The sequence below is a fragment of the Aptenodytes forsteri genome, unplaced genomic scaffold (assembly GCF_000699145.1).
Source record: "Aptenodytes forsteri isolate BGI_AS27 unplaced genomic scaffold, ASM69914v1 Scaffold93, whole genome shotgun sequence".
Taxonomy (NCBI): Eukaryota; Metazoa; Chordata; class Aves; order Sphenisciformes; family Spheniscidae; genus Aptenodytes; species Aptenodytes forsteri.
The window spans coordinates 7936533-7943531 of NW_008794665.1; positions in this window are offsets into that span (position 1 = coordinate 7936533).

Consider the following 6999-nt stretch of genomic DNA (forward strand, 5'->3'; position numbering starts at 1 on the left):
CCAGACAATAACTAATAAAGCGCCTGAAAAGTCTTGGGGAAGGTTGTGTGCATTAGTTTTGGGTAGTGCGGTTTTACAACAGGATGTGACAGCCAGTTCTGGTCTGCACCTGACAGCCGTCAGGTGCTCTCCTCCCAAATACCCACAAAGTTGTTTCTTCAGCTTTTGTCCCTGACGCATTTGCCAAGTGGTAGGAGAAAATTGTGATTAGGTGGGGTAAAAGTTTCTGTCTCCTACACTCTTGTGAGATTTTTTTTTAAAGAAAGATGTGGCAGGAAAGTTCCCAGTAGCTCACTGTAATGATTTTTATCCAATGTCTAGTAGTGTTTGTTTATTCTAAGCAGTATTACTTTCATCTGCTTAAAGGATGTAATAAAACCCCTTCAAATTATTATGGGAGCATCTACCTTGATTAGCTCTTGGCAGGTAGGACTGCCCATTGTCATCCCCCCCCATCATACCCCCCATAAGCAGTACGATATTTGATCATTAAAGCCACAAGAAATATCTCACGTTACTCAAATAAGACGGTACTTTCCATTTTAGTTTACCTCAGGCAAATTAAACAGGCCCCCTTGAAATAGTGACAAGAAGAGTTATAGGAGCTTAGCACTAGACACCAATTACAATTTGAGAACTAAATGCCATAATTAACAAGACGTATACTTTAATCTAAAGCAACTCAAATATGTGGCTGGATAAAGAAAAAAGGTAAGGGTAAACTCTGTAATTATAATAAATCGGTGTACTGAGGAAGTGTGTACCTTTGAGGTATATTCTTTTATTCTGCAATTAACTTTCAAGTGTTTTGCTAAATACCACCCCCTTCCACACACGCATACAAAAACTTCCTTGCATTCTCATTTCCCCGGCCCTCTGAATAAGTATTTATTTCCGCAGACACTTTTCCTCCTGTCTGTGGATGATAGGTGTGCCAGTAGCTGCGCATGGCAGTTTTCCCCCTAGCTATGGACTTCTCACAGATATTCCGTAATGGCCCGGTTCTGCCTGCAGGAACGGCAGCAGGAGCAGTATTCGTACATGCCGCTCGGCGCAGAGCTGGAGCAGTGCTGAGTGCTTTTGAAAATCTCATCACAAACTTCTCTAACACAAAGGAAGCTTCAAAGAAATACAGTTTCTTACTAATATATAAGTAACATGCATTCGTATACTTGGCTTTACATTACTATCTGATAAATAAAATCATGCCTCTTCTATTTTTCCTTTAATATATCTAAAGGACAGCCTAATGCATCCTTTCAAGAGCCTTATTTATACAAACCTCTGCTTTTGCCATATTTCTGCCATTTGCAGTAGACTTTTAGGATATACTAATAATAAACCATCTTGAATTTCTCCATGCTTTTGCTAACAAAGATAAGTGAGAATTCCTTTGCTTTTTAAGACAGAAGAGTAGCCTCTTCTAATTTAGAAAATTATGTGCCAGAACCAGACAAGTGAAGAGGAAAGGAGAAGGGACTGTTAAAAGTGGAGATTTGTGAATATAAGATGAATGTGTCAAGGTTAAAGTATTCCTCTAATCCCAGAGTCAGGAATGAAAGCTGCGGCTAATAAAGTCCATCCATGCAGTTTTATTCACTTGCATGCACTTTACTAAAGGAAGAGGTACAGTCTGGAGACCAATTACAAATCACTCGTCTGATTCTTTTAATCCCTTTATTTCCATATCTGATCAAAATAAAGATTTATTTTTTTCCTACGTCTAAGGAAAGAAAAAAAATCCTAAATTTATGTGCAATGCATTGTTTTCTGTTATTGATATGCAACCTCATATTTTATTCTGAAGCTTTTTGGGTCCTCTGGCTATCAGGTTTTTGTGGCAACGCATGGGTCTAGATTTGTGTTTGTTCGGCATTTTTTTTGATGGTTTGACATGGTTTGGAAAAATTGGGACCATAAAGCTCAATTATTAGAGAGCCCCTGCTTTAGATTGCCCCTTGGCAATCCCCACTGAAACCAGTGCCTGGAAACTCGAAGGACAAGCATATGCACAGCAGCAGACAGAACTGATCCCTTAGCATTTTCTGGTTATGCAAATATATTTCTGTTTTCAAAATACCGTAGTGTTTTCTAAAAATTTGGAGATGAATTGTGGTACAGCTGTACCCGCAGTTTCAGCTACAGGCGATCAGAGACAGCATGAAGGACTTGCAGTATTCAGAGTAAAAGCAGGGGAGAACGCTGCATTGCTGAGGATCCACCTTCGACAAATCACATATCTGGGAATGGTGAGCGGTGCAGGGCAAGGCAAGGGGGGTACCTCTCCTTACCTAAGGGCATTTCAGCTATTGCTGGTCATCGAGGAATGGAGTGAATGGGTCAGAAGCTCGAAGTAGTTTATTCAGCACTGTGTTGAAGGACAGAGAAGGTTAAAACCAGAAAAACCACAACTTAAGGGAGTTTGAGTGCCAAAGTCTGCAAAAGCCTCAGTGTTTGTGTTAGTGTTTGGACATAGATAGAGACTTATTAAAGAAGCTCCTGTCTCAATTGTAAAAAGATAGAGCACTTAATTGATCCTCTCACTCATTAAGGATATATATCCTCATTAAGGATATATAATACCATTCTCCATTTTAGAAATTTGCTGTCTGCCTTTCATTGGTCCTTTGAGTGATCTCTTCAAACACATTTTGTTCTACCCAAACCGAATTAATAGCCTGTATTATCTCCTCGGTAGTGCAGCGTGAGTGAACATGACAGTTACTTCTGGCATTCAGTGTGGTAGAACATGTATTTTATTCTCTTAATCATTACGCTCCAGATGCAAGAAATGCCCCACATCAATGAAGTGAGCTTCAGCATAAGTCTGCTGTGCAGGTGCTAACTCTGCAAGCTCTTTCTGCTCCTTATCACTCATTCCCTCCCTGTTGTTCTTTCACTCTGAGGCTGTGTGTCTAATGCTGGTACCCAGCAATGAGAATAAAGTGGGTGCCTGCGAGACAACAAACCCTGAAGTCTGACTGTTGCGCTGCTGGTGATAAGATGTAAGCTAAGATTGCATAACTCTTCCAGCAAAGAAGTCTAGTTGCAAGTGAGATACTCCGAGCAAAGCTCACAGGGTTTGATCCTGTCCTCAGATAGGGAGAGCCCCAGCGATGCGGAATACCTTATCAGATCAACCACCTGATTTTACAAGATTTGCAGAATGCGGTGCCCTTAAGCTAAGGCAGATGCTGAGCACTGGGTATGCGCTGCACTTTCATTCAGTGATGGTGTAATTTCTTAATACCTTACACTGTCACTCAGAAACTGTGCCTTGTGTTAGGGGGACTCACTGTAGTGCCAGACCAGTCTCCATTGCTGACTGGGCTCTGTTGAGAATTCTCTATCGAGAATTACCTGAAAGTTGTGAACTAGTGAGAAAAAGCCAGACAGGGTCTGTTTGGATGCCCAAGAAGAAATCCAGGGTGCAAAAAGGTTTGCACCCACCTTGCAGTCAGGTAGTGGCCAGCTGTCTGCTCTGGGCTGATGTACTTAGCACAACTTGCTTTACATGGCCAAGAACAGAGAATAAATTGTTATTTAAGTGATGTGTGTATGGAGATAATGAGAAGCAGTGAATGCCACTTAAAGCTCTTGCACCGTGGTTTGCTCAAATGTCTGGAGAATCACCATCTCCTGATATTTACCTGCTTTTTTGCCATTTCTCTCTGCAGTATCTTATTAACCTAAACATACTGTGAGCCTGGTCCACTGGTTGAATCAGGTTTGCAGGAATTGTCAGCACTACTGAGCTTATCCATTTGTACGGGAATATTGAATATCTTTGTTAACTTCTGACAGTATTTTCACTCTTTACTGTTCCCTGGATTTTCACACTTCTGTGACAAGTATGAACCATTCCCTAATTTGGCATTACTAGGCTAGGATAATGTTACTGAAACCTGTTGCCTGGTCACTCTTTGTGTGCTTATGTTTCTAATGTGTGTTTTGTGTTTAGAGAGGGAAGTAAAGTCTGCAGGAGAAAAAGAAAATGCACACGGCTGGTTATGTTTGAATTTGTAGCCTGCTCTGCTACTTGCAGGAATAAATCCGGTACGATTGTGGATGACAGTTTCAGAACCACGTGGTGGATCTATTACTTTTGGAAGATACATGCCTAAATCTGTGCGACTGGCTTGATGTTCTCAATCCACATCTCGAAGCATTTGCAACAGGTGGCAGAGCTGGAGCTCTTGGTCACTCCTTTCATTCTAGGTCATCTCTTGACAAAGGTTTCTAGGCACCCAAGCCGCTTTTGAAAGTGGGGTGAGGATCTAAAGCCATTTAGATGTCTTCACTCCCTGTCAAGTAACCAGGCAACATGGTCTGAGTGGTCCAGATCAGTCTGCACCTGGGGCAATAATTCTCTGCAAACCTTTCCCGTGTTACTGCGTCCTCGCTGTTTCAGCCCTTGCTCTCAAGCATCTAGGTTGCATCTCTGTGCTGGACCATGTCAAGATGCTTTCCTAGTCCATCGAATCCATTGGGGGAGACCTTGTGAAAGGGCATTGGCATGTTCATGTGATTTTTGTCTGCATTGCAGAGGTGGTGATTCTAGAGGAGCGAAGCTAAAAGTATCTACAAGTTGCAGTTTTTGGAATAAGATTTAGGTGTATAAATCATTATATGCACTTGAAAAATTCTATTTTTGCTCTTAATTCTTAGAATTTCCAGCATATTTTTGAGTTTGGCAAGATTTCTTTCCTTTGCGTGCATGAGATACTTGCCCATATCTCTTCATGTATCTGTATTTATACATATGCTACAAATAAAAGCAGATTTGAGGGCAAACACTGTAAAATATTGCCTGAGGATTTAAGCTGAGATTGTAATATGTTGCTTGAAGGCTCTGGACAATATTGCTTGAACAAAGGAACTCTTTTAATCCAAAAGGGTTTGTTTACTGTAATGACTCTCAAACCCAATCAATATTTGTTTTATTAACCTGTTGGGTGGATTCAGTTTAAAGTCTTACTGTAGTTTGTTTGAAGTGGTTTGTACTTGGAAGCTCTGTGAGAGGTAAACAATGCTGAGAGTCACAGCAACAGTGGGCTATTGTATTGAGCTATTCCCTTTTGTACGGAAACTGTTGACCACTTGTGTTGTTTTTGAGGATATCAGCATATGCTTCTTTCCTGACACAACCTCAAGCATTCAAAAATCCCAAAGGTTGGTAAATATTTATTGAGATGCTTTAAAAATATTTTTCTCGCAAGTGTTTGCTGGCTCTGCTGTGCAGTTTTCTTCTCTTTTAATATTTTGGTACAGATGCACAAGGAGGTGAACAAGATCATTGTTCATGAACATCAAGAGCAATGCAGCTGCGCCTGATTATATTAAATCATATGATGACGTACCATTTTTGACATACGCAGCTTCTCTTTATTGTAAATTAATCACCCTAAGAATCTATTTTCATTAGTTAGAACATTAGTGTTTTGCCTCTTTATGTTTTGCATTATTTAGAATCATCATGGGCTGAGTTGTTTATTTACATAATTAGCTCCATATGCCTTCACTACGGTCAACATATGGTTGCAACTATGTGGGACTCCTGTCCCTTTAAGAAGCTGTGCTGGCCCTGAAGGCAAGCCTGGGAGATCTCCTCTGGGCATCTTCATGAGCCTACAGTCTTCACCACCTTGAGTGGCAATGCGGAGGCACTTTGACTTAAAATATACCTTTCCTCTTTGATTGGGATAAAAACAGAAAATATCCGCGCCTGCGATTGCCGGTGATAGCAATGCTCACCAGTGAGAGGTTGCGTGGGGAGGTCCAAACCATTCTGCAAAACCCTGGTATTGTCTTAGCTGCAAGGGAGCAGCCTTCTCAAAAGCTGACTGTGGCCTCAATTTGTTATGATTTTGAGGCATCTGTAGTCCTGCCAGACTTTCATGCTCAAAAATCCCGAGCTACCCTCCAACATAATGTGAGGTTGATGGCAAGATCATGAGATTTAAAAAAAAAATAAATCAGTTCTGGATTCTTTTATTTGCCCTTTGATGTGCAAGCCCTTGGTGGTTCCCATTTCCAAGCTTTTGTCTGAGAATATGAAGACTAGAAACTTTGCTTTAAACGAAAGCTGAGAATAATCCAAAATTACATGATCCCCGAGACCTATGTCTTTGACCTTCCCCTGTATTCCAGATTTGAATATTGCAGCATTTGAAATCCCGGCTTGTGGTCACTCTTTGGTTGTCTCCATCACTGCTGTTGTGGGTGTGCCTCGTAAAGCAGCCATCCTGCTCCTCTGATCCTCCATCTGCTCCTCAGCTGATCATCAAGGGGATGAAGCCTACGTGCTCCGAGATGGGGCAGGGAAGTGCCGAGCAGAGGAATAAAGCAGCAGCGCGTTTGTAGCTCAGCAGGAAGGAAAACTGCAGACCTGCGTGCAGAAAATGTGTGAAAGGGAAATATTAAAAAGGGGGCAGGCAAAGGTTAAAGAGAAGGAACAAGCAACCTAAACGCGGTTAGGTGCAAGAGGGACCGCTGCCTTCCTCAGTTTTTACTTTGTTTCTGGGAAGTGCCACTAAAGCAGCCTTGCTCTGGTATTGGTGTTTTCTACGTCGTTACCAGAGTTTCCACGTGTGCCTGTGGAGTGAACGATAGTACCCAAGCACTGGCAGCGCCTAAGCTATCCGACTGAGTTTAGACATTAAATATAATTTGGGAGCATGGTTCCCCAGTGAATGCTTCAAAACAGTGAAGGGTGCTTAAAGGTGTGTTAGTCAGGGGACATAAAATTCCCCTGTAGCTGCTGCTTCCTTCTGGTTTTATATTCTGTTCCGTGAAAATACTGACTGTGAGTGCCCCAGATCTGCAACACGTATGCCAGGTAGTTAGAAAGGGAACTCGGTACAGCCAGGAGAGCTGTGCCAGCATCCTGTCAGTAGCGGAAGGCTGCTCTGTTATTTACCAATTTTATTCCCCAAACCCTCAGGGATTAGGGAAGAATTACTGCCCCTTTCCAAAGGATACCGACACTCAGGCAGATTA